General features: G+C 44.1%; 1 protein-coding gene across 3 annotated transcripts in view; it reads right to left on the reverse strand.

Moving 5' to 3' along the window:
* DGKQ (diacylglycerol kinase theta) overlaps nt 1–16819 on the reverse strand; it is a 224058-nt gene that overhangs the window by 197488 nt on the left and 9751 nt on the right. The gene's annotated exons all lie outside the window — the stretch shown is intronic.

A 16819-nucleotide genomic window follows, 5' to 3' on the forward strand; every position in this document is an offset into this window, starting at 1 on the left:
CCACCTAAACTAACCCTCACCACTACAACCTAAACTAACCCTCACCACTACCACCCAAATTAACCATCATTACCACCTAAACTAACCTTCACCACTACCACCCAAATTAACCATCATTACCACCTAAAATAACCCTCACCACTACCACCCAAATTAACCATCACTACCACCTAAACTAACCCTCACCACTACCACCCAAATTAACCATCATTACCACCTAAATTAACCCTCACCACTACCACCCAAATTAACCATCATGACCACCTAAACTAACCCTCACCACTGCAACCTAAACTAACCCTCACCACTACAACCTAAACTAACCCTCACCACTACCACCCAAATTAACCATCATTACCACCTAAACTAACCCTCACCACTACCACCCAAATTAACCATCATTACCACCTAAACTAACCTTCACCACTACCACCCAAATTAACCTTCATCATTACCACCTAAACTAACCCTCACCACTACCACCCAAATTAACCCTCATCATTACCACCTAAACTAACCCTCACCACTACCACCCAAATTAAACCTCATCATTACCACCGAAACTAACCCTCACCACTACCACCCAAATTAACCCTCATCATTACCATTTACCACCTAAACTAACCCTCACCACTACCACCCAAATTAACCCTCATCATTACCACCTAAACTAACCCTCATCATTACCACCTAAACTAACCCTCACCACTACCACCCAAATTAACCATCATCATTACCACCTAAACTAACCCTCACCACGACCACCCAAATTAACCTTCATCATTAACACCTAAACTAACCTTCACCACTACCACCCAAATTAACCCTCATCATTACCACCTAAACTAACCCTCACCAATACCACCCAAATTAACCCTCATCATTACCACCTAAACTAACCGTCACCACTACCACCCAAATTAACCTTCATCATTACCACCTAAACTAACCCTCACCACTACCACCCAAATTAACCCTCATCATTACCACCTAAACTAACCCTCATCATTACCACCTAAAGTAACCCTCACCACTACCACCTAAATTAACCTTCATCATTACCACCTAAACTAACCCTCACCACTACCACCCAAATTAACCCTCATCATTACCACCTAAACTAACCCTCACCACTACCACCCAAATTAATCCTCATCATTACCACCTAAACTAACCCTCATCATTACCACCTAAAGTAACCCTCACCACTACCACCTAAACTAACCCTCATCATTACCACCTAAAGTAACCCTCACCACTACCACCCAAATTAACCTTCATCATTACCACCTAAACTAACCCTCACCACTACCACCCAAATTAACCTTCAGCATTACCACCTAAACTAATCCTCACCACTACCACCCAAATCAACCCTCATTACCACCTAAAGTAACCCTCACCACTACCACCCAAATTCACCCTCATCATTTCCACCTAAACTAACCCTCACCACTACCACCCAAATTAACCATCATTACCACCTATATTAACCCTCACCACCACTACCACCCAAATTAACCATAATTACCACCTAAACTAACCCTCACCACTACCACCCAAATTAACCTTCACCATTACCACCGAAGCTAACCTTCACCACTACCACCCAAAATTAACCTTCACCATTACCACCTAAACTAACCCTCACCACTACCACCCAAATTAACCTTCATCATTACCACCTAAACTAACCGTCACCACTACCACCCAAATTAACCTTCACCATTACCACCTAAGCTAACCTTCACCACTACCACCCAAATTAACCTTCACCATTACCACCTAAACTAACCCTCACCACTACCACCCAAATTAACCATCATTACCACCTAAACTAACCCTCACCACTACCACCCAAATTAACCTTCATCATTACCACCTAAACTAACCCTCACCACTACCACCCAAATTAACCATCATTACCACCTAAACTAACCCTCACCACTACCACCCAAATTAACCTTCACCATTACCACCTAAGCTAACCTTCACCACTACCACCCAAATTAACCTTCACCATTACCACCTAAACTAACCCTCACCACTACCACCCAAATTAACCATCATTACCACCTAAACTAACCCTCACCACTACCACCCAAATTAACCTTCATCATTACCACCTAAACTAACCCTCACCACTACCACCCAAATTAACCTTCACCATTACCACCTAAACTAACCCTCACCACTACCACCCAAATTAACTTTCATCATTACCACCTAAACTAACCGTCACCACTACCACCCAAATTAACCTTCACCATTACCACCTAAACTAACCCTCACCACTACCACCTAAATTAACCATCATTACCACCTAAACTAACCCTCACCACTACCACCCAAATTAACCATCATTACCACCTAAACTAACCCTCACCACTACCACCCAAATTAACCCTCATCATTACCACCTAAACTAACCCTCACCATCACCACCCAAATTAACCTTCATCATTACCACCTAAACTAACCCTCACCACTACCACCTAAATTAACCATCATTACCACCTAAACTAACCCTCACCACTACCACCCAAATTAACCATCATTACCACCTAAACTAACCCTCACCACTACCACCCAAATTAACCCTCATCATTACCACCTAAACTAACCCTCACCATCACCACCCAAATTAACCTTCACCATTACCACCTAAGCTAACCTTCACCACTACCACCCAAATTAACCTTCACCATTACCACCTAAACTAACCCTCACCACTACCACCCAAATTAACTTTCATCATTACCACCTAAACTAACCGTCTCCACTACCACCCAAATTAACCTTCACCATTACCACCTAAACTAACCCTCACCACTACCACCTAAATTAACCATCATTACAACCTAAACTAACCCTCACCACTACCACCCAAATTAACTTTCATCATTACCACCTAAACTAACCGTCTCCACTACCACCCAAATTAACCTTCACCATTACCACCTAAACTAACCCTCACCACTACCACCTAAATTAACCATCATTACCACCTAAACTAACCCTCACCACTACCACCCAAATTAACCATCATTACCACCTAAACTAACCCTCACCACTACCACCCAAATTAACCCTCATCATTACCACCTAAACTAACCCTCACCATCACCACCCCTCACATTTCCCAGGTACATTACATTTAAGTACCTGATTCAGATTACCCCTCGCTCCCCTCCGAGCCTGGAGTTTGTAAATAAAATGCATCTTTTTATCTATCTATAATTCCAGTAATCTCTGTCTGTACGTTTGTCTGTGACCGCTGTTTCTCGACAACCACGGGTCCGATATACTTTTAACTTGCCAGGTATATTGCTGGGGACCCGAGGATGTGCCTTTTCAAGGTTTCATATTAATCGGACAATTACTTACCGAGCTATGTCCAAAAAACGATTCAACCAATCAGAGAGCAGCGAACGATCGCGTGTGCCGAACGTGGCGAACACACTCTGCCTCGGATGGCACATTTGAGAGCGTATTCATTTATTTCACGTTTGCAAACTATGTTGGCGTTAAACTATGTTTTACAACTAATAAAAACGAATTTGCGATTCATTCGCTTTCCTGCGCGTTTGTGCACGCGATGGCGATTTCTTTACCAAACTCCGGAAGCCGTTCGCTTTGGACCAAACCATTGCATGTAAATAGAGGGGGGGGATTGTCACCACTCGCAAGCCGTTCGCTTTGGACCAAACCATTTCATGTAAATAGAGGGGGGGGATATAATTTTAGATATAGATATAGTACGGGCATGCCCTAGTCTATCTATAATTCCAGTAATCTCTGTGTGTATGCGACCGCTGTTTCTCGACAACTACCGGTCCGATATACTTGAAACTTGCCAGGTATATTGCTGGGGACCCGAGGATGTGCCTTTTCAAGGTTTCATATTAATCGGACAAGTAGTTACCGAGCTATGTCCAAAAAACGATTCGACCAATCAGAGAGCAGCGAGCTACCGAGCTATGGCGATTTAGCCGTTCGCCGTTCGCTTTGGCTTTGCGAATGGACCAAACCATTTCATGTAAATAGAGGGGGGGGTTCTACCGTACTCGCAAGCCGTTCGCTTTGGCTTTGCGAATGGACCAAACCATTTCATGTAAATAGAGGGGGGGGATATAATTTTAGATATATATATAGTACGGGCATGCCCTAGTATAAGATAATGGGAACATGTTTGTAATATAAATGGAAGCTTCAAGTTGAATAAGTCGAGATTGTAAGGTAACGATTTATTGTTGTAATTTATTTATAATTGTAATCTAAAAAAAAAAAAGCAGGCTTCCGGTCCCTCGAGCGACGGGGCTTGCTTTGATCTCTCCACGGCATCAAAGTTTGAGTGTTTTCCCGTTCGTTTCTTTGTCAAATTTCCGCTGCGTATTTTGTTGTGTATGTGTTATTGTGTGTTTCTATTTGGTTTTGGTTTTGTAGTTGTTGCAAATTTGTGTGTAATTAGTCGTTTCTTTGTCCGGGCCTCGTGCGGCCTGGTGTCTCGTGCGGCCTCCTCGTCTCGACTTGTGCCCCGCCCCCTATATTCTCGTTTGTTCTTTCACCTCTGCTCCTGCTTTCTCAAATCCACGTTCTCACTTAGAGACTTTTCCCAGATTGTTTTCATGGTTTTGTTGAAATTTTTATTTAAATATGTTTAAACCGCAGCGGTGATCTCCCCCCCCCCCCCCCCCCCCCCCAGGATTTCCATGTTTTAAACGTTTCCCAGTGTGTACCCTGGATAAGAATAGGTACGCCGTATCCCTGCGTGTCGTAGGAGGCGACTAAGAGGGTTGGCGTCAGGAAGGGCATCCGGCCATAAAAAACATTGCCTCAAAAAGAGAACCATGACAATTACAACTACATGTGGGCAGGGTACAGCCCGAAGTGGAGATCGGTTTCTGAGGTTTGGGACATGGAATGTAGGGACAATGACAGGGAGATCAGGAGAAGTGGTGGAAGTATTGGTCAGAAGAAGAGTGGACATATGTTGTGTGCAAGAGACGAGATGGAAGGGAAGTGGTGTGAGAATGGTGAAGGGTAGGCAGGGACAGAAATACAAGTTTGTGTGGCAAGGGTGCTTGGAGGGCGTGAATGGTGTTGGTGTCCTGTTTTCTGAGGAGTTTGTAGACAGTGTGGTGAGTGTGACTAGAGTGAGTGATAGGTTGATGATGGTAAAAATGATGATTGGAAAGCTCTTGGTGAACGTCATCTCGGGATATGCTCCGCAGGTTGGTCGGAGCGATGAAGAGAAGGACAAGTTCTGGTGTGCGATAGAGAAGCTGATGGAAAACGTGAAAGATGAGGAAGTTGTTGTGGTAGGAGGAGACCTAAATGGACATGTGGGAAGGAGTATGGATGGTTTTGACGGAGTTCATGGGGGTTACGGATATGGTGTGAGAAATGGAGAAGGTGAAAGGATTTTGGAGTTTGCTGATGGAGCTGATTTGTTGATTTGTAATACTCAGTTCCAGAAAGAGGATAATAAGCTTGTTACATACACGTCAGGTGGGTCGACGACAACCGTTGACTACCTGATGGTGCGTAGGCGAGATAGGGGGCACCTCCGAGACACAAAGGTGATCCCGGGGGAGGAGGCTGTTTCACAGCACCACTTGGTTGTCTGCGACGTAAGGGTGAAAGGTGCGAGGAGAGCTCAGCGGGTGAAGTACCAACCGAGAATGAAGGTGTGGAGGTTGAAAGAGGTGACAGTAAGGGAGGCATTAAAAGAGAGGCTGAGTAGGGTCGAGGATGATGTGGTTGAGCTTGAAAGTGGTTGGATGTCAATAAAAGCTTGTCTGTTGGGAGCCGTTGGTGAGGTATGTGGATGGACAAAAGGACCACCGAGGCACTCGGAAACATGGTGGTGGGATGATGAAGTTGGAAAGAGGATTGACGAGAAGAGGAAGAAGTTCAAGGAGTGGCAGAAGGCGAAGGGTACGGGAGCAGAAACAGCAGAGTATGAAAGTTATAAGGCAGCCAGGAAGGCTGCAAAGAAAGAGGTAGCAAAGGCGCAGGAGGCATGTAGGAAAATGTTTGGAGAACGCTTGGATTCGGAAGAGGGTCACAAAGCAGTATTCAGGATTGCAAAGCAGATAGCGAAAGAGAGGTGTGATGTGATGGGGGTGAGCTGCTTGAAGGATGAAGTGGGACAAATCGTTGTCGACCCAGATGGAATTAAAGGAAGATGGAAAAGATATATGGAAATGCTGTTGAATACAGAGAATGAATGGGATGGCAACATAGAGAGTAACCCAGTTTTAGGACCGGCAGAGAAGATAACTGAGAAGGAAGTTGAGGAAGCGATAAAAGCAATGAAGGGTAGAAAAGCGGGAGGGCCGACGGGAGTTGTGGGAGATATGTTGAAGGCAGCAGGAAGTTGGGGTGTGAAGAGAATGACAGAGATCTGTAATCTGGTGGTGAAAGAAGGCCGCATTCCAGTGGATTGGGAACTGAGTACCCTCGTCCCTCTATACAAGGGGAAAGGTGACCCTCTGGAGTGTGGCTCGTACCGAGCGATAAAGTTATTGGAGCATGGAATGAAGGTATTGGAAAGGGTGTTGGAGAGGAGGATAAGGAAGAAAGTGAAGATCGACGAAATGCAGTTTGGATTTATGCCAGGAAGAGGAACGACAGACGCGCTTTTCATTGTGAGGCAGTTGCAGGAGAAGTACATGGAGAAGAGGAAGAAGTTGTTTCTTGGGTTTGTTGATCTGGAGAAAGCATTCGATCGGGTTCCACGCAAAGTATTGACATGGGCATTGAGGAAGTTAGGAGTGGAGGAATGGTTGATCAGAGTAGTGATGGCAATGTACAAAAGAGCACGCACAGCTGTAAGGACGAAGGACGGGAACAGTGGTGAGTTTGAGGTGAAGGTGGGAGTGCATCAGGGGTCGGTACTAAGTCCACTACTATTTGTAGCTGTGATGGAGGTGCTGGCTCAGAACGTAAAGGAGGGTTTACCGTGGGAGTTGTTGTATGCAGATGATCTGGTGTTGATTGCGGAAAGTATGGATGGATTGAAGGAAAAGATGAACACGTGGAAGGAATGTATGGAGACAAAAGGTCTGAAGGTGAATATCGGAAAGACGAAGGTGATGGCAAGTGGTAAAGCATGTGGTGAGGTGGAAAGAACTGGGAAGTGGCCCTGTGCTGTGTGTAGGAAGGGTGTCGGAGTGAACTCCATTCAGTGTACAATGTGCACTGAGTGGGTTCATCAAAAATGTAGTGGTCTGAGAGGGTCATTAACCAGTGTGGCAGCTACATTCAAATGTAAGGTGTGCACAGAGGGAGCTGCAGATGGAGGAAATGTTGAGTTGGATCTTGGAGACGGCGTGAAGCTGGAAGGTGTGAAAACATTTTGCTACCTCGGAGACATGCTGAATGGAGAAGGTGGATCAGACTCGGCAACGGTTGCTCGAGTGAGATGTGCATGGAAGAAGTTTCGGGAATTGAGTGGCGTGCTGATGATGAGGGGAGTGTCGTTGAAGCTGAAGGGAAAGGTGTATGCTGCATGTGTGAGAAGTGTTATGATTTATGGGAGCGAGACATGGGTAATGAACGTAGAGCAGCAACGAAGGTTGGAAAGGGTGGAAATGCGAATGGTTCGACGGATGTGCGGAGTATCGTTGAGAGAGAGGAAGACAAATGATGAATTGCGAAAGATGATGGGAATAGAGCCTGTGATTGATGCTGTGAAGAGGAACAGGTTGAGATGGTTTGGTCATGTGTTGAGGAAGGATGAAAGTGACTGGTTGAGAAGAGTGATGGAAATGAATGTAGAAGGAAGTAGAAGACGGGGAAGACCGAGAAAGACTTGGCTAAAGATGGTGGAAGAAGAAATGCGGGCAAGGGGGTTAACAAGGAGAGATGCAGAAAATAGGGCAAAATGGAGAAGATTGTCATGGGGACCGCAAGGCTAACCCCCGCTCTAGCAGGGAAAATGGCCTTTAAAATGCATGTTGTTGTTGTTGTTGTAAGGTAACGAGCAATGCTTCCCAGTTTGTGGAATCACAGAGACTTCGTGCAAGTTGTAACTGAACAGAATCACCGAGAATGTTCACCTGGAATAATAATCACCTTGCTGTGGGGGCCCAACAAGTCGCATCTCGACAAAATTGTGTGACACACGTGATCGAATGACGTGAAAATGTCACAGAAACAAACAATTGCCTCAAACATGCCCTGTCCGTCGGACATTTGAACAAATTCAGAACACAAGGTGTAATCAAGGAGAACTTCATTCGAATCGAGGTAAAACATGACCATCGCACGTTGTGCACCTGTCGTGACGGTCCAGTGGGAATGACAGGTGGTTGGGATCACGACTGGGTTTCATTTGTCCCATATCAGGATGAAGTGGGTTTCGTGTCACAAAAAGCCAAATCCAGTCATTTTATACCAAAGTTCACTCCAAAAATAGCTCGGAATGCCAAACACACAAACTTTAGCACAGGTGAGATTGTCACAGATGAAAGGTAACAAGTCTCGACAGGATATTAAACAGGGCGTATCCCAGTATGGAACACGTCAAAACATTAACACTGGAATCTCCAACAGGGACGAAGTTTTCCAGGAATAACATCCACACATGGAAAACGACAAAGTACGACTGGGCGACCCGGAGGGTCAAACGATACGTACACAGGTACACAAACAGCGTACACAGGTAATATCACAAAAAAACGTACACAGGTAATCACAAACAGGGTACACAGGTAATCACAAACAGGGTACACAGGTAATCACAAACAGGGTACACAGGTAATCACAAACAGGGTACACAGGTAATCACAAACAGGGTACACAGGTAATCACAAACAGGGTACACAGGTAATATCACAAACAGCGTACACAGGTAATCACAAACAGGGTACACAGGTAATCACAAACAGGGTACACAGGTAATATCACAAACAGCGTACACAGGTAATCACAAACAGGGTACACAGGTAATCACAAACAGGGTACACAGGTAATCACAAACAGGGTACACAGGTAATATCACAAACAGCGTACACAGGTAATCACAAACAGGGTACACAGGTAATCACAAACAGGGTACACAGGTAATCACAAACAGGGTACACAGGTAATCACAAACAGGGTACACAGGTAATCACAAACAGGGTACACAGGTAATCACAAACAGGGTACACAGGTAATCACAAACAGGGTACACAGGTAATCACAAACAGGGTACACAGGTAATCACAAACAGGGTACACAGGTAATCACAAACAGGGTACACAGGTAATCACAAACAGGGTACACAGGTAATCACAAACAGGGTACACAGGTAATCACAAACAGGGTACACAGGTAATCACAAACAGGGTACACAGGTAATCACAAACAGGGTACACAGGTAATATCACAAACAGCGTACACAGGTAATCACAAACAGCATACACAGGTAATCACAAACAGCATACACAGGTAATCACAAACAGCATACACAGGTATTCACAAACAGCGTACACAGGTAATATCACAAACAACGTACACAGGTAATCACAAACAGGGTACACAGGTAATCACAAACAGGGTACACAGGTAATCACAAACAGGGTACACAGGTAATCAAAAACAGGGTACACAGGTAATCACAAACAGCATACAGAGGTAATATCACAAACAGCATACACAGGTAATCACAAACAGGGTACACAGGTAATCACAAACAGGGTACACAGGTAATCACAAACAGGGTACACAGGTAATCACAAACAGGGTACACAGGTAATCACAAACAGGGTACACAGGTAATCACAAACAGGGTACACAGGTAATCACAAACAGGGTACACAGGTAATCACAAACAGGGTACACAGGTAATCACAAACAGGGTACACAGGTAATCACAAACAGGGTACACAGGTAATCACAAACAGGGTACACAGGTAATCACAAACAGGGTACACAGGTAATCACAAACAGGGTACACAGGTAATCACAAACAGCGTACAGAGGTAATATCACAAACAGCGTACACAGGTAATCACAAACAGGGTACACAGGTAATCACAAACAGGGTACACAGGTAATCACAAACAGGGTACACAGGTAATCACAAACAGGGTACACAGGTAATCACAAACAGGGTACACAGGTAATCACAAACAGCGTACACAGCTAATCACAAACAGCGTACACAGGTCATCACAAACAGCGTACACAGGTAATCACAAACAGCATACACAGGTAATATCATAAACAGCGTACACAGGTAATCACAAACAGCGTACACAGGTAATATCACAAACAACGTACACAGGTAATATCACAAACAACGTACACAGGTAATATAACGTACACAGGTAAACAACTCATCCACAAAGTTTTGTCATAATTCATCCACAACGTTTTGAAATATCGCGCTATTATATCGTTTTTGTCGTCATCTCTCAATGAATGGTGAAGAATCACTTTAAATTTTTTACGGCATAGCCCATCGGGCAGAGCCGTCCAGAACAGTGTTTGTCCGTCTGTATGTATGTGCAGTATGTATGTATGTCCCCTCAAACGTATACCAATCAGAGCTGAGAACCTGCTCACATGACAGGGTGATGCGATTACGTCTGATGTCATTACGGTGATGCTGCGGCTGACTCTCCACACTCCGCCATTTTGATTTATATGCCGTTCAGGCCGAACATATCGTCGAACCCATCATATATCACAATCGCCATGCTCTACCTTTACGTTTTCATTCAGTGTGAAACACAAACAAACCGATTGTTAAAATGACCATCAAATATCGAAACCATCGGCGTTACGTCTCTTCCTACAATACGGTATGTATAGGCCTTAGGCTTCAGACAAATTAAGGCCAGGTTTCTTAATACAGTGGTATCGTTTCAGTGGTATCGTTTTCGTAATAATAATAATATAGTAAATATAACTACAACACTTGAATCCCAATGTAATTAATGGAAAGCTGATGGATTGAAGCGGTGTAACTGCGGAAGTAAAAAATTCACCTCGTTTTAAAAAAATATATATATATATACTTTTTGTAATAATAACGTGACGTTATTATTATAGTAAATCAAATCGTAACACTAATTCCTTTGTAGTGACTGCAAACGTACTGGAGGTTAAATAGATATCTTAGAAATACTATAGTAGCGGCCGTTTTGTGTCCGGCCGTCATGCTATGTCATTACTAGACTACGGATTTTTATGTTAAGAAAATAGGCCTTTTATGTTTTGAAAAGCGGATTTTTTTTTTTTTATGTGAAAAAATCCCGAAATATTTTTTCCCCCTGTTTTATTCATTTTTTATTATTACCAAGTTTTTCAGAAATTAGTCAAAAAAAGAACAAAAAATGGTAAGCTTTTTCCTGCACAACATTAAGCACTCTGGGCTAGTAAACAGGTAAAAAATGACGTTCAGGTACCTTTATTGCAACCGCATTGCTTGATAAGTAGAGGACTAGAAGAAATTGACAAGACCCTTTTAGGAACGGTTAAAGTAGGTGTTTGAAATCATTATCTTGGTAATGTTCTCCTTGGTGAGGCAGTGTCGGCGGTCGGTGAGGACGTTTCTGTAGACGGAGAAGGACCTTTCCACGTCGACGCTGACGATGGGGCAGTACCTCAAGAGGGGATGTCGGCAAGCTCGACTCCAGCCGGCACACCACCTCAGATCCGTGCTGATCTCCATCCAGGATCAAAGCCACTGTCCTCAGCACACCAATGTCGGGATTGCGCTGCAGCACCGCCTTGAACTTGGTGAGCAGGATCTCCTTACGGCAGCCTCGGATCTTTTCGAGCTCCTCCTTGGCCTGATCAAGGAGCTGGAAGGCCTTGGCCAGCTCCATGCCGGCCTCCTCCAGCTGCTTAAGGATCTTCGGGATGAACAACACGTGGGCATTTAAGAAGACCAAACTGAGCTTGATGTCCGCCTTTCCGAACAGGTCCTTGGCACTCCGGATTGCCATCGTGTCGTCATCGTTCAGCTGGTCCACAATGTCCTTGACGGCCTCGAAGTGCTCGGCGTAAAACACCGCGGCGTCGATCCACGTCCCCCATTGAGTCAGAATGGGCTCCGGGGGGAGAGAAAGATTGGGCTGCTGCTCCTTCCAAAGGACAACACGCGACGGGGCTTTGACGAACACCTTCTTCGTCGTGGCATTCAGGTCGTTGACGTCCTTGAACATTTCTCGGACTGTCTCGCAGACACGGTGGAGCGCGTGGGCAACGCAAGTCACATGCAGCAAGTCCGGGAAGAGTTCCTTCAGGGCATGGCCGGCCTTGATCATATAGGCCACGGCGTCGCTGACGAGGACCTTGAGACACTCCGGCTTGAAATCAGGCCAAAGATAGCTCAGCGTGTCATTGACTGCGCGCACGATCTCCCCGGAGTTGGTCTTCTCCAGAAACATGCACTGGACGAGGTGGGGACGAAAGTACCCCTCCTTGGACAAGCGTCCCGCGATGATGTTGGCCACATATCGACCTGCCGAATCGGTCGTCTCGTCGACGGAGAGCCAGATGGGCTGCTGTCCGAGGTCGGCACGGATCCCCGCCAAGGCCTCGTCGTAGCACTTGTCGAGGTAGTGCTTTCGAATCCAGCTTTCATCGGGGATCTGGAGAGTGATGTGCTTCTCCAGGAACGACCGGAGGGCAGGGTTTTCAAATTTCGACCATGGGATGCCAGCGGCCAGCATGGCCTGGCACAGCTCCCGAGCCACGACGTCGCACTTGTGCCTCTTTCCGCCACCAAAGTCCTCCATGGTGGCTTGCGTGACCGTCCTCTTCTTCTTCAAGGCCAAGTTGCTCTTGTGGCGGTCTCCTCAGACATGTTGGGCCAGCTCAGACTTCTGCTTCGCCCGGAAAGTCTTTTCACAAGCTCGACAGAAAGCCGTGTCACTCGACAGGTACTTGAAGGTGGCCCCATCGCCGCCAGCGTTGAATTCCTTCAGCCACTTGTCACGAAGAGCAGCACTCATCTTGATAGGAGACTTGTTCACACTTTGTGTACACTCTCTCACTGTAGTACACCGCCTCACTGCTGTACACGCTGGGGACGCAACGCACGCAAGTGGACGCAACGTTTTGTTTTTGAGATCGATCGCAGTTAAAAATTTCGATCGCAGTTAAAAATTTCGAAAAATTCCCTAATTTTTTTTAGCGTTGCCACACATTTTCGACCAAAAAGGGCATTTTATTTTATTTTTCCCGAAAAAGGGCGAAATTTTTTTTTTCACCGAAAATAGCAAGATAATTTTTTTGTGCGCAAAAAAGCCGTTTTATGTGAAAAAATATTTTTTATTTTTTCACATAAAAATCCGATGTGCAGTCATTACGTATATGATGTCATTACGGCGTAAACACCCGCTCACTACAGGAGCTGCAGGAGGGGTCATTCCTCTTTGGGGTATATAGATTACAGTCGATCTATGATCGGGTCTCAAGAACATTGGGTGGGTGTTCATTTACCAAGTTTCTTGTGCAGAGATCATCAAGTGGTTTAAGCATTCGAGCAAGCACTCCATTCAAAACCCTTAAGAAACGGCTGGCTTGGCAAGCACTAGCGAGCTGCTTGGCAAATGAGCACACCTCCAACCCTTGTGGGGTATATAGATTACAGTAGATCTTCCCTCATTTCTGTCAGTATTGTTACCCTGTTACCTCACGGATGTCGGGATTCCTCCAAATTTCTTCGTTTAATGTTATAAGCAGCATTAGCGACTGTTAAAAAAGCAAATCATATGTGTTTGAGGTTTATTGGTTCAGGAGTTATCAAGTGACCACTATATTCGTCATGGGTGTGTGTGTGTGTCTGTCTGTCTGTCCGCAGCATAACTACCCGATGATATCATCCGATCTTGATGAAACTTGGGTGGGAGGTTGATATCATGATCTAGTTGTCTCCTGCCTAGAGTTGGCGGATTGCGCCCATTGTGGGCGGAGCCACGCCCGAAAAAGATGTCTTTTTAGGGGGTAATCAATTTCAAGCTACATCTTCTCCGAGGGAGTTGGTGGAATCTGACAGGGGTTTCGATATTTGGTGAGGCCAATGTCATGTGTCTGGCCCCACGGAGCTCGATTTTTCATTTTCGCCCCAAGGTCAAGGTCACAAGGTCACAAAATTTAGAAAAGTCAATTTTTGATGGTTTTATTACATTGTTCGCTTCCTGATAGGGTGAAATGTCGTACATGATCTTATATTATCACATACATCATGAAATACAAGTTTTCCAACAAATTTCAGAATCTTCGACCTTTGACCTTTGAAGGTCACAAAGGTCAAATTTTCAAAGTTGTCGGAATCTAACCGAATTTTCGGTATTGTGTAGCTAACTAATCTCATAACTGATTATACATTATTTTCTATCTCATTTCAAGGTCAGTAACCTTTGTTTTGACATTTCAAGGTCACAAAGGTCAAATTTTCAAAGTTGTCGGAATCTAACCGAATTTTCGGTATTGTGTAGCTAACTAACCTCATAACCGATTATACATTATTTTCTATCTCATTTCAAGGTCAGTAACCTTTGTTTTGACATTTAAAGGTCACAAAGGTCAAATTTTCAAAGTTGCCGGAATTGAACCAAATTTTCGGTATTGTGTAGCTAACTAACCTCATAACTGATTATACATTATTTTCTATCTCATTTCAAGGTCAGTAACCTTCGTTTTGACATTTCAAGGTCACAAAGGTCAATTTTTCAAAGTTGTCAGAATCTAACCGACTTTTCGGTATTGTGTATCTAGCTAACCTCATAACTGATTATACATTATTTTCTATCTCATTTCAAGGTCAGTAACCTTTGTTTTGACATTTCAAGATCACAAAGGTCAAATTTTCAAAGTTGTCGGAATCTAACCGAATTTTCGGTATTGTGTAGCTAACTAACCTCATAACCGATTATACATTATTTTCTATCTCATTTCAAAGTCAGTAACCTTCGTTTTGACATTTCAAGGTCACAAAGGTCAAATTTTCAAAGTTGTCGGAATCGAAACGAATTTTCGGTATTGTGTAGCTAACTGGTCTGATAACAGATAATACACTCCTATTTATATATTTTCAATGTCGGTTTTGACCTTTGTCATTGAATACCGCTCGCTCGTGAACCATCGTCGTCTCCTGACTTGTCATATTTTACACGCCCGGCTACGCCGCTGTTAGACTTTTGGTCTTGTTTTTTAAAGATTCTCATGTCTGGATATGGATCCGGATCTTCACCAAAATCGAATCAATTAATCCTAGTCACACACCCAACCTATCCAAAGATTTCGGCCTAATCCGTCCATTACCTTTTGAGATACACTGCTCAGTGAGACAAACAAACAAACAGGGATGAAAACATAACCTCCATCCACCTTCGGTGGCAGAGGTAGTAAATCTAGCAGCAGCAACAACTCTTTGGTCTGAAAAAGCCAACACATAACACATATTTCTTTCTTTACACAAGTGTGTGCCATTATAACTAGATACGCTGACGTCATCAACACAATGGAACGTTCATGGCAGACAGAGCACTCCCGATGGTCACAGCTTCCAACAGATTTACAATCAATACCTTTGCTTTTTCTCCTCCAGTGTGATAAACCACATTCCGTTCCATTCATGGCGATAGCCTTGGCTTCCTCGAGCATCGGAGCCGCAGAAGCAGTTACTGGGCAGAAAACACACTGGGTGGTTTACCATTGCCCTTGCAAGTGGTAGACAGGGCAGCAATTTGGGCGTCATACAGGGTCCTGGCAGACAGCGACCTACATTCTTTTTGAAAGGCACGGTGGGGTTTTTCTACATGTACAACACAAATGATTGCTGACAGACAGGACGGCCGGCTTAACATTTCGTCCAAAGGACACTCAAGAGCGCAACGCCCTGCCTACGAAGCACGAGGGTGTAGTAACTAGTATAGAGTGTTCTTTGAAATCAAATGCAGACGAGAGAGCTCAAACACGAGTGCACAACATCAGAGTTACCACCAAAACATCACATGACGAGGAAAGAAATCAAATATTGTCTTTCTCTTTGACTCCTCCAGAAGGTACGAGGGTTGAGGGCGTGGGAAAGAGCAAGGAGAGGACAATTTTCCAAATTATTCACAAGTTCTCTGTTTGCTGAAAGGTAAAAAGAGCAACCTTCACTTCTAATTCTCCATTCGAGTAAGGCCCAGGGAACAAATATTGTGAACTTTAAGTTATATACTGTGGAGTCAAAGCCAAACATATTTGTGGTTAGAAGCACGTCACATGGTATCATGTCGTCTCCACAATACATGTGACATTATATTGCTGTACAAACAAAGCAATCGAATAGACGTTCACTTTGTGACTTCACAAATGGCCATTCACTCACATCCTGAATGCAGGTGCACCATTTGCAAATAGAAATCAATCACCGATTCCACCCAAAACCAAAATCACTATTATTCCACCCAAAACAGGTAAAAACTCAAAACCAAATAAACAAGAAAAAGAGCGATCAAAGATTGCAAACCCTCACCAGGATGTATTCTCAGTGGTTTTTAAGACTTTTGTGTTAAAACAAATATGGCGGCCGACCCACGTGATCGATGAGGTCAGCATTTTTTTTCTCCACTGATTTATTCCAAGATTATGCTCAAGAAATTTCATCTTGATCGGATGAAGTTTTGTACTTGTCGAATTATGACATCATAATGGAGGCACCTATGACATCATCATTAACATCTTTTAGAGATATAGAGGTGCAAAGTTTTTTCGATTTTTCCAATATGGCGGCCGAACTACGTGACCTGTGACGTCATAATTATCATTAAAAAATTATACATGTGGAGTTGCACCAATGGTGAAAATTACCTGTCAATCG

The sequence above is a fragment of the Myxine glutinosa genome, chromosome 2 (genome assembly GCF_964187855.1).
Source record: "Myxine glutinosa chromosome 2, kmMyxGlut1.1, whole genome shotgun sequence".
NCBI classification, from domain to species: domain Eukaryota; kingdom Metazoa; phylum Chordata; class Myxini; order Myxiniformes; family Myxinidae; genus Myxine; species Myxine glutinosa.